Source organism: Bubalus bubalis, chromosome 15 (genome assembly GCF_019923935.1).
Source record: "Bubalus bubalis isolate 160015118507 breed Murrah chromosome 15, NDDB_SH_1, whole genome shotgun sequence".
Lineage (NCBI taxonomy): Eukaryota > Metazoa > Chordata > Mammalia > Artiodactyla > Bovidae > Bubalus > Bubalus bubalis.
In genome coordinates, this window is record NC_059171.1 from 25,136,103 (window position 1) to 25,155,257 (window position 19,155).

Below are 19,155 nucleotides of genomic sequence, written 5' to 3' on the forward strand. Positions count from 1 at the left end.
TGGAAAAAGAGTGTGGGTCCAAACTCTGCTATTCATACACTCCCTTTTTCCTAATCTAGATAAAAACCCTGAATATGGGTTTCCCTGATGGCTCAGTTGATAAAGAATCCGACTGTACTGCAGGAGACCCCAGTTCGATTCCTGGGTCAGGAAGATGTGCTAGAGAAGGGAAAGGCTACCCACTCCAGTATTCTAACCTGGAGAATTCCATGGACTGTATAGTCCATGGGGTAGCAAAGAGTTGGACATGACTGAGCAACTTTCACTTCACTTCATATAGTGAACTTTGTGAGTTCTTTAACGAAGTGAGTTCTGCTTTAGTCAATAACACAGTTAAAACCAAAGAGAACAGATTGGCCTCTGGTTCCTAGAATTGTGAACGGTACTTCTGTGTGTGTTCTGGAGGAATGGGGATTTGAGAGGCAGTCTGTCTAAGGCCAAGGGCTGAACTTTGTTTCGAACTTTCTACAGCAGAATGTATGATCCTGTAAGGATTCCAGTACCATGCCACTGTTAGACTCTAAATACCCTACCAGACATTCCACTCAGTTGGACTATAATCTAAACTTGAGCACCAGAGAACTAGCTGTGAGGCATTTGTGAAGCAGATCCTAATGTCTGCAGAACCTCCTCATCTGTACTGGCTATGTGTTGGGGTACTTCTTTCTCCCTTCAGTTGCACACATCATCCTAAAGATGTTCCTATCGATGCAGAACATGTGGTCACACCAGGCCTGTCCTTCAAGTCAATATCCAGTGTTCTGTATCTTTTTGGATCCTCTGGTCCATTAAGTTTGTCTATTTCATTCTTCCTTTGCCCAGGTAAGATTTTCTAAAACAACTGTAATCACTAAGGAAAGAGCTCTCTGCTATTGTATGTTTGAAACTATATGAAAGTCTACTTATTGTAGACTGACTTTCAGTATGGCACCCAGGTGTGGTCTATGGAAAGGGAAAATTCCTATGGGTGTGCACGCATGTCTGACTCTTTGTGAGCCTACGGACTGCAGTTTGCCAGGCTCCTCTGTCCATGGGGATTCTCAAGGAAAGAATACTGGAGTGGGTTGCCATGCTCTCCTCTACGGGATCTTCTTGAACCAGGGATCAAACCTGTGTCTCTTAAGTCTCCTACAATGGCAGGCAGGTTCTTTACCACTAGTGCCACCTGGAAAGCCCATTCCTATGGGTAGGTGTTAGTATCTACTCCCAACAAGAAGGGAAAAGGAAATGAATTATTATCCCCAAGATCATTTATAGAGAAGATGCAGCTCCTAAGATAGGACACTGGAATTTGGAAAACAGAGACCAAGCAAGGCATAACAGAACTTGGAGGATACTAGGCTGCTTGAAGGGGTAGAACCACCAAGCAAATATAAGAAAAGGGATCCAAACATTTCAGATTGAAGAATCTATATTTTGAAAGCCAATTTGTTAAGTAGGTGAATTTTCACAGGTTAGGCAGGACTACACATTACATTTGCCCCTTCACGTGGCTTTTCTCCACTTATTCAATTCAGTTCAATAGCCAGTCATATCGACTCTTTGTGACTTCATGGACTGCAGCACACCAGGCTTCCCTGTCTATCACAAACTCCCAGAGTTTACTCAAACTCAAGTCCATTGAGTTGGTGATGCCATCCAACCATCTCATCCTCTGTCATCCCCTTCTCCTCCCACCCTCAATATTTCCCAGCATCAGGGTCTTTTCAAATGAGTCATTTCTTCCAGTCAGGTGGCCAAAATATTGGAGTTTCAGCTTCAACATCAGTCCTTCCAATGAATATTCAGGACTGATTTCCTTTAGGATGGACTGGTTGGATTTCCTTGCAGTTCAAGGGACTCTCAAGAGTCTTCTCCAACACCACAGTTCAAAAGCATCAATTCTTCAGTGCTCAGCTTTCTTTATAGTCCAACTCTCACATCCATACATGACTATTAAAAAAAACAAATCTTTCACTAGACAGACCTTTGTTGGCAAAGTAATGTGTTGGCAAATGTAAAGCTTTATAATATGCTGTCTAGGTTGGTCGTAACTTTCTTTTAATTTCATGGCTGCAGTTGCCATCTGCAGTGATTTTGGAGCCCTCCAAAATAAATTCTCTCACTGTTTCCATTGTTTTCTCATCTATTTGCCATTAAGTGATGGGACCGGATACCATGATCTTAGTTTTCTGAATATTGGGTTTTAAGCCAACTTTTTCAGACTCCTCTTTCACTTTCATCAAGAGGCTCTTCAGTTCTTCTTTGCTTTCTGCCATAAGGGTGGTGTCATCTGCATATCTGAGGTTATTGATATTTCTCCCAGCAATCTTGATTCCAGATTATGCTTCTTCCAGCCCAGCGTTTCTCATGATGTACTCTGCATATAAGTTAAATAAGCAGGGTGACAATATACCGCCTTGACGTACTCCTTTTCCTACTTGGAACCAGTCTGTTGTTCCATGTCCAGTTCTAACTGTTGCTTCCTGACCTGCATATAGGTTTCTCAAGAGGCAGGTCAGGTGGTCTGGTATTCCCATCTCTTGAAGAATTTTCCACAGTTTATTGTGATTCACACAGTCAAAGGCTTTGGCATAGTCAATAAAGCAGAAATAGATGTTTTTCTGGAACTCTCTTGCTTTTTCCATGATCCAGAGGATGTTGGCAATTTGATCTCTGGTTCCTCTGCCTTTTCTAAAACCAGCTTGAATGTCTGGAAGTTCATGGTTCACATACTGTTGAAGCCTAGCTTGGAGAATTTTGAGCATTACTTTACTAGCGTGTGAGATGAGTGCAATTGTGTGGTAGTTTGAGCATTCTTTGGCATTGCCTTTCTTTGGGATTGGAATGAAAACTGACCTTTTCCAGTCCTGTGGTCACTGCTGAGTTTTCCATATTTGCTGGCATATTGAGTGCAGGAGTTTCACAGCATCATCTTTCAGGATTTGAATTAGTTCAACTGGAATTCCATTACCTAGTGGAATTCCACTAGCTTTGTTCATAGTAATGCTTCCTAAGGCCCACTTGACTTCACATTCCAGGATGTCTGGCTCTAGGTGAGTGATCACACCATAGTGATTATCTTGGTCGTGAAGATCTTTTCTGTATAGTTCTTCTGTGTATTCTTGCCACCTCTTCTTAATATCTTCTACTTCTGTTATGTCCATACCATTTCTGTCCTTTATCGAGCCCATCTTTGCATGAAATGTTCCCTTGGTATCTCTAATTTTCTTGAAGAGGTCTCTAGACTCTCCCATTCTATTGTTATCCTCTATTTCTTTGCATTGATCACTGAGGAAGGCTTTCTTATCTCTCCTTGCTATTCTTTTGACTCTGCATTCAAATGGGTATATCTTTCTTTTCTCTTTTGCCTTTCACTTCCCTTCTTTTCTCAGCTATTTGTAAGGCCTCCTCAGTTACCATTTTGCCTTTTGCATTTCTTTTCCTTGGGGATGGTCTTGATTGCTGCCTCCTGTACAATGTCAGGAACTTTTGTCCATAGTTCTTCAGGCACTCTGTCTATCAGATCTTAGCCCTTGAATCTATTTGTCACTTCCAGTGTATAATTGTAAGGGACTTGATTTAGGTCATACCTGAATGGTCTAGTGGTTTACCCTACTTTCTTCAATTTAGTCTGAATTTGGGAATAAGGATTTCATGGTCTGAGCCTCAGTCAGCTCCCAGTCTTTTTTTTTTTTTTTTTTTTTGCCTACTCTATAGAGCTTCTCCATCTTTGGCTGCAAAAAATATAATCAATCTGATTTCAGTATTGACCATCTGGTGATGTTCATGTGTAGAGTCTTCTCTTGTATTGTTGGAAGAGGGTGTTTGCTCTGACCAGTGCATTCTCTTGGCAAACTTCTTTGCCCTGCTTCGTTTTGTATTCCTAAGCAAATTTCCCCATTACTCCAGGTATCTCTTGACTTCCTATTTTTGCATTCCAGTCCCCTATGATGAAAAGGACATCTTTTTTGGGTATTTGGGTATTAGTTCTAGAAGGTATTATAGGTCTTCAAAGTACCATTCAACTCCAACTTCTTCAGCATTACTAGTCAGAGCATAGACTTGGATTACTGTGATAGTGAATGGTTTGCCTTGGAAACAAACAGAGATCATTCTGTTGTTTTTGAGATTGCATCCAAGTACTGCATTTTGGATTCTTTTGTTGACTATGATGACTACTCCATTTCTTCTAAGGAATTCTTGCCCACAGTAGTAGATATAATGGTCATATGAGTCAAATGCAGCCATTCCAGTCCATTTCTAAAATGTCGATGTTCACTCTTGCTGTCTCCTATTTGACCACTTCCAATTTGCCTTAATTCATGGACCTAACATTCCAAATTCCTATGCAAAATTTCTCTTTACAGCATCAGACTTTACTTCCATCACTAGTCAGATCCACAACTGGGTGTTGTTTTCACTCTGGCTCCATCTCTTCATTCTTTATGGAGTTATTTCTCCACTGATCTCCAGTATCATATTGGGCACCTACCGACCTGGGGAGTTCATCTTTCAGTGTCCTGTCTTTCTGCCTTTTCATGCTGTTCATGGGGTTCTCAGGACAAGAATACTGAAGTGGTTTGCCATTCCCTTCTCCAGTGGACCACGTTTTGTCAGAACCCTCCACCATTACCTGTCCGTCTTGGGTAGCCCTATATGGCATGGCTCATAGTTTCATTGAGTTAGACAGGCTGTGGTCCATGTGATTAGATTGGCTAGTTTTCTCTCACTGTGGTTTTCAGTCTGTCTGTCCTCTGATGGAGAAGGATTAGTGGTTTATGGAAGCTTCCTGATGGGAGAGACTGACTGAGGGGAAATTGGGTCTTGTTCTGATGGGCAGGGCCATGCTCTGTAAATCTTTAATCCAATTTTCTGTGGATTAAAGAAATGGGTGGGGCTGTGTTCCCTCCTTGGTATTTCCCTGGGGCCAAACTATGGTGGAAAGTAGGTAGCCTTTCCCTTTTCCAGGGGATCTTCCCAACTCAGGAATCGAACCCAGATCTCCCACATTGCAGATGGATTCTTTACCAGCTAAGCCACCAAGGAAGCCCTCTCCACTTATTACCATCATCTTTTATGTGGCCATCTACTAACTGTAACTCAGTATACATAAATTCAATTAGTGTGTGTCTAACCCATGCTAGGGCACTTTGAGAGATTATAAAGGATATAGGTAGTCTGAGGTCTGCCATATGAGGAATAGGATTAAATCCCAAGAGACTTTTTAATGTACACTAGGCTATGCAAAGTAAAATATACTATATTAAAAGATAAACCCAAACAAAAACAGACAGAGCATTATTATCATGTGTTTCAGAGAAAATGCATGTTTTCCCAGGGTTCCATCTTCAGTCCCTCTTTTCTGGTCACCTCATACACTTGTGAATCTCCCAGTTTCTAATTCAGATGTCTCTTTTTATTGTGGTGATGATTGGTAGTGATTTGTTTTCCTTTCCTTGTGCTGAGATTAAACAAGAATAATCATAGACACCTGCCAGGTACTTTTATGAGCAAGGACACACATTTTGACAGTGACTGGTGATAGCCATGGAACAAGCAGTAACTAAGCTTTATAAGATTTACACTGGTTATTTTGACCTCTTAGCTCACCCTCTAATCAAGTTGGTAAAATTCCCAGCCTACAGAAAGATATTTTTTAAAAGCACTCTTCTTATTACTGTCTTCCCCTAAACCCTCAGGTAAAGTGAAGGAAAAGCTATTCATTGAATAACTGCCTTTCATGCACTTTGAAAATTTGCATTCATTTTTGAATATAAAAAAATTCTGATACAATAGAATTTTGAAATTTTAAATCATAAGCTTCATGTCTTATTACATGGTCTGAGAGTTATTAAAAAAAGAAAACAAAGCTGTTTAAGAGAATGAATAAGCAGGTTAGTCAGGGATAAATGGGTACATAATCCTTTAATTAAAAGATGCTTATATGTTACAACTTCAAGCTTGAGATGATACGGCACTGCTTGCAGGACCATGAGAGAAGTGCGGGAAGAATCACTTAACGCAAGGAGGACGCGCAGTGAGCCGCACGTAAGGTATGACTAGTTACCATGCTGAGTGAAACCAGGACTTCCCAGGGAGGCTTTTTAGTCAGCATCTCATCACTTAACAGCTCGGTTAACAAATGTGTACAAAAAAGCAACTGAAAACTTCATCTCTAATTATCAAACCCCCTTGAATCTTAAGTTCCTCAAAGCTTTGCTAAGACAATGGGTGTCACTAATTGATAATGACACTGAGTGAGACACTCCCAAGAAGCTCTCTTTCTTAGCTGTTTGTTAAGCCCGCAGAAAGAGTCCACAGTGAAATGCTTCTTACTTCGGGGTTAATTGTCTTTTCTCCCCAAAGCCAATGGGAGCTTGAAAAAATTGTGAAAGCCTATTGCCAAATTCCAGAAAGGCAAAAAGAATAAACTCTGTTGGTTAGTTTTGGGATTGCTTTTATCTTGTTGAGGGAGAACTTCCAGGAGCTTGGTCCAAGGGTAGTCCTTGTTTCATGGTATAAAGAAGTATTTTATAGACTAATATTATTTTTGAAATGTAGGCCTTCACAAATCTTTTATTTTAGGGCACTCTGACATTGTGGTGGTTTGATATGATTTACATGAAAGCCAATGCAATATAGAGGGAACTTTAAAAAGTTCCTAGGTCAATAACTGGGATATATTTCATTCCTGGGGAAAAAAATCCATTTGTCATGTAGGTTATTTTTCATTTAGAGTTAATAGACTAGGTAGTCACATACATGTGAACCAGTGTCTTAGTATCTTCTAGAATGTGTCTAGAAAGTGCTGAAAGGATTTCTGTTCCTTTTTTTTAGAATTAAATTTTTAAAATTATTTTAATTGGAGTATAATTATTTTACAATATTGTGATGGTTTCTGCCATATATCAACATGAATCAGCCATAGGTATACATGTGTCCAACCTATCCTGAATCCCCCTCCCACCACCCTCCCCACTCTATCCTGCTAGGTTGTCCCAGAGCACCAGCTTTGGGTGCCCTGCTTCATGCATCAAACTAGCACTAGTCACCTATTTTACACATAGTAATGTATAGGTTTCAATGCTATTCTCTCAAATCGTCCTGCCCTCTCCTTCTCCCACTGAGTCCAAAAGTCTGTACTTTACATCTGTTTCTTCTTTACTGCCCTGCATAAATGATTGTCAGTACCATCTTTCTAAATTCTATATATATATATATATATTAATATACAGTAGTTGTCTTTCTCTTTCTGACTAATTTCACTCTGTATAATAGGCTCTAAGTTCATCCACCTCATTAGAACCAAATCAAATGTGTTCCTTTTTATAGCTGAGTAATATTTCATTGCATATATGTACCATAACTTCCTTATCCATTCATCTGCCAATGAGCATCTAGGTTGCTTCCATCTAGCTATTGTAAACAGTGCTCCAATGAATACTGGGGTACATGTGTCACTTTCAATATAATTAAAACTTTTAACTTCAGGATATACAGGGAAAAAAAATCCTTGAAAGAAATTTTAAGTTCTAAGGTAATACTTAATGTTTTAGGTATTTCACAAAAGTCATAAAAATAATAATAAGTTAAACTTAAGTTTACTGTTTTTCTCATTGGAAAATTAATTTCAGACAAGAGTCTTTATAAAGTGCTGATAACATTTCAAACACAGGAGAACACTATGTGATTTCTCTGTATCATCATTAGATTAGGCTAACCACTAAGTACTTATTCTGTACCCTGTAGTACTTTTTCCGCTTTTATTCATTTTTGATTTGGAGCCCCTTAAGGCCAGAGTTCCTGACTATTTACTCCTCCTTACCTAAAGTGTTAGTTGCTCCAGTCATGTCTGACTCTTTGCTAAACCATGGATTGCAGCCTGCCAGGCTCCTCTATCCATGGAATTTTCCAAGCAACAATAGTAAGGTGAACTGTCATTCCCTTCTCCAGGGGAATCTTGACCCAGGGATCGAATCTGGTTTCCTTACCCAGAACTTAAAACAAATAATTTTTCCTAGATTGTATCAGTCTTTGTGACTTGGCTTCCCCAAAGGTGCCCACATTCTAAACCTCAGAATCTACGAATATTTTAACTTACAGAGCAAAGAGAACTTTGCAAATATGATTCAATTAAGGATCTTAGGATGGAGTCATTATCCTGTATTATAAGAATAGGTCCAACATAATCAAAGGAGACTTAGAAGAAGAGGCTGGAGCTTCTACATCAGTAGGAAAAGATGCTACCATGGAAGCAAGAGGTTAGAGTTTATAAGAGAAGTGATCAGTAAGCCAAGGATCACAGATGGCCTCTAGAAGCTGAAAAAGGCAAAAGATGGATTCTCCCCTAGGGCCTCCAGAAAGGAATCAGACTGCCAATATCCTGACTATGTTTGACATAACTTGCTACAGCAGCAACACGAAACTAATACAGTTTGTTATTACATGGGGTGCTACAATCACTTATTCTCCTTGAGTTTCCCTCTGATAAATCTCATGATGTCATGTCTTCTTAGATGAGGGAGTATGTGAAAGGTGAAAACCCAGGCTTTTAAGTCAAATTTCCTGAGTTCAAATCCTAGCTCTGTACTAATTATCTGTCTGACCTCAGTGTTGTTTAATCTCTCACAACCTTAGTTTCCATGTTGGTAAAATGGAGATAACAGTTCATATATCACAGGCCTTTTTTTTCCTCCGAGAAATGAGGTAAAGTGTGTGTGTGTGTATTTACATCCCAGGCAGAGTCTTTACCACCTGAGCTGCCAGGGAGGCCTGCTTATTAGTACATTCAGATTAGATCAGATCAGTCGCTCAGTCATGTCTGACTCTTTGCGACCCCATGAATCGCAGCACGCCAGGCCTCCCTGTCTATCACCAATGCCCAGAGTTCACTCAAACTCACGTCCATCAAGTCAGTGATGCCATCCAGCCATCTCATCCTCTGTCGTCCCCTTCTCCTCTTGCCCCCAATCCCTCCCCACATCAGAGTCTTTTCCAATGAGTCAACTCTTCACATCAGGTGGCCAAAGTACTGGAGTTTCAGCTTTAGCATCATTCCTTCCAAAGAAATCCCAGGGCTGATCTCCTTCAGAATGGACTGGTTGGATCTCCTTGCAGTCCAAGGGACTCTCAACAGTCTTCTCCAACACCACAGTTCAAAAGCATCAATTCTCCGGTGCTCAGCCTTCTTCACAGTCCAACTCTCACATCCATACATGACCACAGGAAAAACCATAGCCTTGACCAGACGAACCTTTGTTGGCAAAGTAATGTCTCTGCTTTTGAATATGCTATCTAGGTTGGTGATAACTTTCCTTCCAAGGAGTAAGCGTCTTTTAATTTCATGGCTGCAGTCACCATCTGCAGTGATTTTGGAGCCCAGAAAAATAAAGTCTGACACTGTTTCCACTGTTTCTCCATCCATTTCCCATGAAGTGATGGGACCAGATGCCATGATCTTTGTTTTCTGAATGTTGAGCTTTAAGCCAACTTTTTCACTCTCCACTTTCACCTTTATCAAGAGGCTTTTTAGTTCCTCTTCACTTCCTGCCATAAGGGTGGTGTCATCTGCATATCTGAGGTGATTGATATTTCTCCCGGCAATCTTGATTCCAGCTTGTGTTTCTTGCAGTCCAGCGTTTCTCATGATGTACTCTGCATATAAGTTAAATAAACAGGGTGACAATATACAGCCTTGACGAACTCCTTTTCCTATTTGGAACCAGTCTGTTGTTCCATGTCCAGTTCTACCTGTTGCTTCCTGACCTGCATACAAATTTCTCAAGAGGCAGATCAGGTGGTCTGGTATTCCCATCTCTGTGGTAATTAGTGATTTTGTTTCTTAATAGAAAATATAAGTATAAGACTACTGACTTTATTTGTTGTGTCTAAATAATTTATTATTCATTGTGTATAAATAAATCACCTTAGATAAGCATAGATTCTGGTTAGAAGTCACAAGTTGCTTTGCCCATTACATATGTTTCACACTCAGATTGTCACACAGCATTTATGGGGAAGAATTTTCCAGGTATTCAATTTTCTGACACATTTGGTAACTGAGGACAGATTGAGGAAAAACCAGGAATTAGGTCAAGATGAATCAGCTTTAGTCTGGCCATGTTAGAGTACATGTAGAACACGATGAATGTTCTCCCAGGCCTCTGAACCTTGCCCCTGCAAGAATGTCATCCTCCATCCCACAACTACCAACCCCTTTCTCCTTAGCAAGAATCTGCAGTCTCTATGAAGTCTTTGCTGCCTTCTTAAGCTCCCAGTTACAAACTCTTCAATTCTGTTTAATTTCCAATAAGGGCTTCTCAGGTGGCTCTAGTGGTAAAGAACCCATCTGCTAATAATGCAGGAGACATAAGAGATGCAGGTTGGATCCCTAGATTAGGAAGATCCCCTAAAAGGGGGCATGGCAACCCACTCCAGTATTCTGGCTTGGAGAATCCCATAGACGGAGGAGCCTGGTGGGCCACAGTCTATAAGGCTGTAAAGAGTCAGACACGACTGGTCACTTAATACACAGCACACACACACATATATTAAATAAATTATTTAGAGAGTATGCCCATTCTAAAATGATGCTATAATGGAAGTCAGGTGAGACAAGCAGATTTACTTTCCCACTAAATTTTCTGAAATACAGCTTTCTAAGGAAGGCAAGGGAAATCTGCAGGAGTGTTTAACTCACCTGTCAGATTTTAAATAAAGTGTTTAATATGTATTAGATATTTCATAATAATGTAGTGGTATTTATTTCAAGGGAGATATATACAGTTTATGCCTCGGTCTATTCGAACAATTGAGGTCATCATGACAATATAAGAGAACTGCTAATCTCACTGTCCATGTTCTTTATAGAATCTCCAGCTTTAGCTGTACTTTTTTCTTAGGGATTTATTACTGGATGCATTCCTTCCAATTTGCAATTTATAATTCTTGCCTTGTAAAGAAAGATTTCATTAAAATAATAGATTCTATTTCTTCCAAAACATCTCAGTAATCATTCATATTTTACATTGATATGAAAAGTTTTTTCTTCCTTTTTGTTCTTAATGTACTTTTTAAGCATTGTACTTTCTTCAATAGTGGTTGAGATGACTGCTCAATTGGGAGAGGTATAAATGAAATTGCGTGTTTTTTTTTAATGATTTCCCAAATACTAAATTGATAAATAGAGGAGGGAAATAGACACAAGTGAATTTCAAACTTTTCATTTGGTACCACATAACTCATTTTCATTTCTGGAGAAGGAAAGGCTACTCACTGCAGCATTCACACAGTACCTAATGGCTACTGAGTGGCAAATAATATCCAGAAAGGAACATTCTATTGCAAGTGGATTAGAGTGGTGAGTTCTGCCCCAGAAAACCAATCCTTCTTTGTGAAATAGTTTTGTTGCTTTCAAAATCCTGTGCAGAGAAAGGACAAGGCAGAACATGTAATTAAGTCATTAATAAAGAGATATATATGCTTCTAGCTGATAAACATTGTGTTATGGCAGAAACCAACATAATATTGTGAAGCAATTATCCTTCAATTAAAAATAAATTTAAACAGAGAAATATTGAATAAAGGATTGAAAACAAAACCCAAATCTCAACCATGCAAGATAAAAAAGAAAACTGTACAAATAAAGACACTGAACAATATTTCCCTTATCTGGAAAATTAATGGCTTGAAAAAAATGATCTTTCAATTCCTTTTGAGTCTGTGATTTTAAATGGATGAAACAGGATATTAACTTCCATCATAAACCAGGGATCTAGGACCAATTCTACAAAAATCCCATCTTGTTAATGCTTTCCCTTATCTCAAACAGGAAATTTAAAAGTTTCAAAAAATACTTTTGTACCAAAGGGACATACACAAAAAGGCAGAAAGTACTCTCAATTGAGAAGTTGGAAGTATATGTCTCATTCAGAGGTCATAACTAGTCCAGGTCCAACAATCTTCAAAGGCAAGATTTCAAAGATTCCTCAACCATTCATAAATTCATATATTCTTTATTATGCTCCTACTATATTCCAGATACTATGAAATGTGGTGGAATACATAATTAACTATGGCATACTGTTCACAATTCTATATAATAAATTTGAGTTAAAATACAATAATAAGTTAATACAAGGGAAAGAGGAAATTCTGATTGAATAAAGGACTGAATATTTAAAAATGGGTTACAGAAGTATTTGTTGTCTAAATATGGAGTTGCAGAGTCAGATACGACTTAGTGACTAAATAACAACAAAATAATATGATTCCAATGCCTAAGAATGGAGAAAAAGGGATAACATTCAACAGGGAGAGAACAGCCTTAGCAAAGATAAAGAGGATGTGTGATGTGCTTGGCAAGTTTTGAGAACAGAGAAAAGTGTAGCATGCTTAATAGGCCTATGGGAATGTGAGTGTGGCAAGCAATGAGACAGGAAAAACAGGCTGGACTAAATGTGTGAGAGAGAGTTTGGACTTCATTTTGTGGGTAGTTTTGAATCATGTAAGTTTTTGAAGCAGGACTTGAAATACCTCCTCTTGGAGTTGAGAGGACAGAATACAAGAGATAAATAAGTACAGAGTATTGGGGCCAATGAGATCATTTACTGGCCTGCTCAGAAGTCCATGGGAAAGAACTTAAGGACCTGAATTCAGTAGAGGGCATGAATGAGTAAAGAGACTTTCCCAAAGAAGGTCAGTCTCAGCTAACGCAAATTTCTAAAGACATACAAAACATCAAAAAGCAACTTAAGTTAAAGCTTGTAAACTGGCCTAGGGACTGGCCCTGATTGGATAAGCAATGATTTGTAATTAGCGTATTAAAGAAGACTAAAATCTTTTGGCTTCTGTTTTTGTTAGACTGATAATGTTTGCTTGTAAATGTGTGCTCAATAAGTTTAGGGAAAAAAAACTATTTGAAAATGTTTTGTTCCCTGAAAGTGGTAAACATCTGTCTTGAACCACATTTGAATTCTTAGTTGTTTATCAATTCCATTTAGATGTGGTTAATGGCAAGTTAAATCACAGTGAAACTCATTCAAGAATCATTCTTATTTAGTGAAACTCATTCAAGAATCATTCTTATTTACTGAAGTATGAATGGAAGAGATTTATTTGTTCTCCCTTCAGTTATTCTCTATCTAAAATAGAAAATGGGTGGGTGGATATTAAAACAATATTATTAGAGTAGTTGGTTTTGGGATTGAGGTTGGAAATGGGGAACGACTGCAGATGGGAACTTTTTTTTAGAATCATGGAAATTTCCTGAAATTAGATTGTAGGACTGGTTGCACTACTCTGTAAATTTGCTAAAAGTCATTGGATTTATATTTTAAATGGGTGAGTTTTATGGTATGTAAATTATACCTCATGAAGCTATTAAGAACATGATGTGTACATGTAGTAAGAATTTTAAATCTGCTAAATATAAATTTTATACATGCTAAATCTGCTAAATCTAATATATAATTTGCAGTCATTTATCCAATAACAGTCTATAGAGAAAATACTAGGGACAGGATAAACCAGTGCTTCTTGAATTTAATGTGTTTAAGAATTATCAGTGGATAGTAAATGCAGATTCTAATTCAGCAGGTTTGGACCTAGATCCATAATTCTACCATTTCAACAAACTCCCAGGTGATCAATGCACTGGCTGGATAACCACATTTGAATGCCAAAGTTCTAGACACTGGGAATATAGCAAGGAATAAGAAAGCAATTTTCTTGCTCGCATGGAGCCGGCATCCTAGGAAAGGAGGCAGTTAAGTAATAAAGTAAATAAATAAAAGCTCAAGATATTTCCTCATATATATTACCTAACCTTCAAAACAACACTGTGATTCAATATTATATCTCAAAATACTTGTGTTCATTGCCCATCACATGTCAGGCATCACAACAGATGATGGAGACACAACTGTGAGCAAACCGCCACCACTACTGAGCTCATGAAATTCACAATCTCATGCTACACTCATTTTACCATCAAAACAACCCTACGAAGTATGTAATATAATTCGCTTTATTTTACAGAAGCAGAAGGCCACACAACTCATACCAGTGCTGTGTCTCAAACCTAAGACCTTCTCAGCACTATGCTAGACTGTAATCTCCTCAATTTCATAATTACATTTGTGCGCTAGTCGCTCATTCGCGTCCGACTCTTTTGCAACTCCATGGACTATAGCCTGCTAGGCTTCTCTGTTCATGGAATTCTCCAGGCAAGAGTACTGGAGGGGGTTGCCATTTTCTTCTCCAGGGAAATTTCCCAATCAGGAATTGAACCTGAGTTCTTGAACTGTAGGCAGATTCTTTACCGACTGAGCTACAAGGGAAATATTGATACATTTAAGAAATGAGAAAGGTAGATTGCATTTAATATTAGAGAACGCATACTATGTTCTTTTGGGCTTCTGTGCCATTGGCAAGTTGAACTATTTGTACTATCTATCAGCTTAGCTCTTTCCTCTTTCTGGGTCTCACATTATTAAAATGCTCATGTGCTTATATGGAAGATTGTTATTTAGGTCTACATTTCTTTCTTTGCTACCAATTTCAGAACTTTCTGAGAATCTATTTATATTCTCCTCTCCTGGGAATTTGAAGTTCATCTTCATTTATCATCTTCAGATATGTTTCTCATGCTACTTACTTCCTTTTCTCAGTTCACTAATGATATAGTTAAACAAAATAGAACTCAACGCTGACCCATGAGGACAGCTCCTCAGATTCTGTGTTCATTTTATGTGCATCATCCACTCCTTCAATGGAATGTCTTAGCTTGAAGTATTCGTACTGGAGCAAGAACAAGCCACTATAGTTAACAGATGAATATAAATTCCTAGATAAATATATGACAGAAATATTTGAAAATCAACAACTTACTTGCATGAATGTGAACAATGACGGAAATATAAAATTGGAATTATATTCTAATATATTTGAACACTATAATAGCTAACACTTATTGAACATAAATATGTGAATAACTTCATTATACTATTATCTTTAATTTAAAAAATCACATTCCAATATAGCTACATTTCTCACCATTGCCACTATTTCCCAGGCCAGAAACTGAGAGCCAGTGAGGTAAGATTATATCTCCAGGGCAGACTTTCTTCAAAATTTATATATATACCTAATACTGCTTATATTACTACATTTTATACTGATATTTTTTGGTTGTCATTTTAACTGGGCTTTTAAGAAACTAACTATGTTACCCTTCTAATTTGGGATTTGAAACTTCTCAGTACTCTCCCAAAGAACACTTGGTTTGGAGAATCTGAACAACAGTGTGTCTCTCCCAACGAATAGTTGACTCTACTGGGATCAGTAATTTGGTCTGGCTTGTTCTAGAGAGTTGTTACCATATACTTTGAAATAAGCGCTGTGAAACAAATTCCAGTTTTTATTTTAAAACTGAAGGAGTAAAGAGAATAAAAAAGGTTCAAGTATGTAAATGGCCTATAGTATTTAAACAGCTATGGTTTCAAGACAATTACATTAAGTACACAAATCTGGTTTTAATGACTGTGCTTAGAAGATGGGCAGAGCACTAAATATGTAAGTAATTGTGAACTTGGCACAGTAGCTCTGTTTATTTTAAGATCTCTTGCTGCTTTGGTTGAGGATGTTTACTTAACCAAACTCTATTAAACATGCTAGAGACAGTATTGCAGATTTTGTCTTTGTAAGCAATTTTAATTGACAAGCTATGGAAGTGATAAATCACCAAGCATAGCAGATGATGGCAGATGGACTAGAGCAGACACTAAGAGGACAGGCAGGTATCCTTTTATCTAGGACTAAAAAAAAAAAAAAAAATTAGTTGAATTAAGTGTTTCTGAAAAGCAAAGGACTGATAGTACTGGAACTGAAGTTTACTTACCAGACATCAGACTCTATGGGGGGGGATTGTTGGAGGGCATTTCTCTCCAGCCTGCTTTGACCTGCCGGAACTAGATGATTATTTCTCTCTGGTGTCAGGAAAATCCTGTGCTGGTAACTACTGTATGGAGTTTAGTCTGCAACCCTTACCTAACTCGGTTACTCTTAAGAACTTGTAGGTACAGAAAATCTTAACCATCCATAATGCTATCTAAGCCTAGGAAAGAAGGAAACTCCTGTGTGTTTCACAATGCAGGGACAGACAAGGAATCACACAAACTTCTGTCAATAATGATCCATGTGGAAACTCATATTTTAGCTTCATTATTATTTTCCCTTTCCCTTCCTTTCCCTCCACCTTCCTCCTTATTCATTTCTTCTTTGTCACTATCTTAATCTTTATTATCTCTACCTTTATTCATCTTTGGAGGGAGTTTGTCTTAATCTCATTTTAAATAATTACAGAGGTTTTTCCTGATAAAGATTGTTTAGCTTTATACAAACATTTAAATACTTATCAGAAATAATTTGATAATTTCTATGCAAAATTTTTAAATATCATGTTCTCACAAAATAGGTTTACAGTAGAGAGGCAGTGGTTTTACTGTAAACAAAGGAACCGAAGAACTTTTATCATACACTGTAATTATTTATTAAAGTAATCTTGAAAGACAGTGAATTGGCAGGCAGGAAAAAAACACATGTTTATCTATACTATTTACCTCTCAACCTGATAGAGATTTTGAGCCATGGCTATCACAGAAATTATCTGATGTTCTTTTGACAACTGTTGACAAAATCACTCCAGATACAAATCTATTTTATGTGGTGTGTGGTCTTGGAGGGAAAAAAATACCTTATTTGGTTTAATAATAGGCATCTTAAGAAAAGCCCTACCAAGGTTTATAGAAGGACAGGATTAACAAAATAATTCATCTGAGAGAATAGCTATATGCTACATCTTTTTCTTAAAAAGTAGCATATGATACATAATTAAGTAACAAATGTACATTTTTAAATGAATTTTAAAAATTAAATATAATTTTGTGAGATCTAAATATAATACCATATTATTGTATAGTTTCTCAGATACATAGGTCTTCTGTGTTCCATGGAATACTGTTTACAATAGTGTTTATGATCTAAATAATAAACTTGTTTATGTCAGTAACCACAGCACCACTTATTTATGAGAAAAGAAACCGAAAGTCTAGATGCATTTTAATTACTTAAACTTGCAAGCAACCATTTGGAAAACAGTTAGGCTGTTATAATACTAGAATTAATGCCATTAATTTAAGAACTATTAAATATAGATTCCAGTACAGGCCAGTGGAAGAAATGGGGTTTCACAGTCAATAAACCTTTTTTGTTGTTTGGTTGCTAAGTTGTGTCCAACTCTTTGTGACCCCATGGACTGTAGCCCACCAGGCTCTTCTGTCCATGGGATTTTCCAGGCAAGAATACTGGAATGGTTTCCCATTTCCTTCTCCAGGGGATCTTCCAGATCCAGGAATCTAGCCCAAGTCTCCTGCCTTGGCAGGCAAATTTTTACCTATGAGCCACCGGGGAAGCTGCAACAAACTTAGAGGTGATTTAACCTCTTCTAATCTTGTCTTCATCTATAAAGTAGGAATAATAATTTAACTGTACAAAGTTTTAAGAAGAGTATAGTTAATAATGCCATATACTATGTATTTGAAAGTTGTTACAAGAGTAGATCTTAAAAATTCTCACCACACACACACACAAAACTATGTGAGGTGATGGATATGTTAACTAACCTTACTGAGATAGTCATTTTGCAATATATCAAACCATTATGTTATACATCTTAAACTTACACCATGTTACACATCAAATATATATCAATAAAGCTGGAAGAAAGTTTTCAAGAAGACTCCTTGACCTAAACCCAGCAACATAAATATACTCAATAAATTTTAGTTTCCTTTACTTTATGAAGTGGGAGTTCTCTTTCTAAGGATAAAAGTCATGTTCCATCCATATTTGTATCTGCCAAAGTGCTTGGTAGAATGTCTTACACAAGTAGCTATTCGATAAAATCTATAGGGAAAAAAGGAAGAAGAGAGGGAAGGACTCAGCTCTAATCTTAAACAAACTCCTAATTTAGTATGAAAGATAGAACTTACATAAGTAAACATTTATGCTTGGAATTTATATATAAAAATAAGTACCACCCTAAAGCCACATACCAGCTGCTAAATTATTAGAGTCAGGAATGAAGTTTGTCTTGCTGCTCAAAAGGCATTTGAATGAAAGAATTCTACAACTTTCATAGAGTCCATGAAAATACGAAAAGAATACAGACAGGTAGGTTCGCTTGGAATCCCCTAAAATAATCTGGAAGTACGAGGCATGGACAAGGATGAGACTGTGAAAATGCAAAAAACAGGAATGAAAAAACATTGAGTAAGAAGCAGAAGAACTTGAGGCTAGCCTCCAGATGTGAATGACTGGGACTGTGCCGGGGAAACCCAGGGTCTCTGCCTGAAAATGAAAAACAGGAAAAGCAGAATAGATAGGCTAAAGGGACACCATGAATTTCTTTCTTTCTTTTTTTTTTCATGTTTAGATTTAGGTGATGGCAGAACATCTAAGTAAAGATGTTTCATAAACAGGATGAAATCTGTGACTGGGGAGAATATAAAGGTCAGGGCAGAAGAGGAAGATCTGGAAATTGTCTGCATAGAGGTGGGTGGTTAATGAAAATTGGGGCTCAAGCATCCTGATTTGCAGAGAGGACATGAGCTGCAAACCACAGAAGATTATGGAAAACATTTCCTATTTTAATCACACTTGATTTTTAAGCATTTCTGGATTCTCTCTGGGAGTTGATACATTACCAAATTTACAAATTTACACATTTACACTAGAAAAACACTTGAAATATTTCAGATTCAATTCCTTTTTTTTTGTAGACAAGAAGCAGCTCAGAGGTGTGAAGTGAAATGCTCAAGGTTATTGGGAGGTAAGTTTCCATTTGTTCATTCATTGAATAGGTTCAAATATGCAGATACAGATGAGTGCAAATATGGGATGCTTTAAAATTCTATATTGACATGCATTTCTATTTATAAATTCTCAATCTTTTTATGACTGTAATTTAGTCATATTTGTGCTAAGCCAAGGTATATATTGCCAAATTCAGACTTAAATTGAAGAAAGTAGGGAAAACCACTAGACCATTCGGGTATGACCTAAATCAAATCCCTTATGATTATACAGTGGAAGTGAGAAATAGATTTAAGGGTC

The 19,155-nt window shown here is 37.5% G+C and overlaps 1 protein-coding gene and 1 long non-coding RNA gene across 2 annotated transcripts in view; both read right to left on the minus strand.

Annotated features, from left to right (window-relative positions):
• The window catches only part of ANGPT1 (angiopoietin 1), a 301,739-nt gene that overhangs the window by 215,950 nt on the left and 66,634 nt on the right, over positions 1-19,155 (minus strand). The gene's annotated exons all lie outside the window — the stretch shown is intronic.
• On the minus strand, positions 12,904-19,145 carry LOC123329449. Its single transcript, XR_006544891.2, has 2 exons — positions 15,881-19,145; positions 12,904-15,797 (listed from the first exon to the last, which is right to left on the minus strand). It is a non-coding gene; the product is annotated as an uncharacterized LOC123329449 (long non-coding RNA).